The 543-nt window shown below is 61.3% G+C and overlaps 1 protein-coding gene across 1 annotated transcript in view; it reads left to right on the top strand.

Moving 5' to 3' along the window:
* Positions 1–55: 55 nt before the first annotated feature.
* The window catches only part of CSDC2 (cold shock domain containing C2, RNA binding), a 14,317-nt gene continuing 13,829 nt past the window's right edge, over positions 56–543 (top strand). The window contains exon 1 of the mRNA XM_010829989.1: positions 56–378. The gene's annotated coding sequence lies outside the window, so the exon portion shown is untranslated. The remainder of the gene's footprint in view (positions 379–543) is intronic.

Here is a 543-nt window from a genome sequence, read left to right as displayed (position 1 = left end):
CCTGGCCTGGCAATAAAAGCCACTTTCCAGAAAAAGAAGCTTCGGAGGCCCCGAGAGACGCAGCTCACTCTCTCACACTGCCCGTGTCTGACTCAGGGGCCCGGTGTCCCTTTAAGCAGGGAGTACAAATTCCCACCCCGGTCCCTCCCTCCTGCTCTTCCTGACGTCAGGAGGAAGGCGTGTGTGAGTGAGTGAGGGGCCTGAGGTGCCGCATGCTCACACACACACACACACACACACACACACACACACACACAGAGTCAGACACACAGCACATCTCTCAGACCCATCCCTGCTCATCAGCTCCAAGCACGCCAGAGAGAGACGGAGTCTGAACGGCTGCAGGAGGCTGTGTGGGACCTCGGCCGCCAGGGAGAGGTAAGGGGCTAGGACCCTGGGACGTTGGGCGCTCCAGCCCTGGAAACTGGCTTTAACGATGGGGGGCAGAGGGAGGTGCAATGGTGAGAGGGGGAGGCTCTGGGAAGGTGGGCCCCCTCCCCTTGGGCTGGCCCAGCCCAGTCCAGTTTACAGAGGAGAGGCAGG

This window comes from Bison bison, unplaced genomic scaffold, assembly GCF_000754665.1.
Source record: "Bison bison bison isolate TAMUID 2011002044 unplaced genomic scaffold, Bison_UMD1.0 scf7180017858886, whole genome shotgun sequence".
NCBI lineage: Eukaryota > Metazoa > Chordata > Mammalia > Artiodactyla > Bovidae > Bison > Bison bison.
Note: the sequence above shows the minus strand (reverse complement) of the source record. Positions and strands in the feature narration are given on the sequence as shown.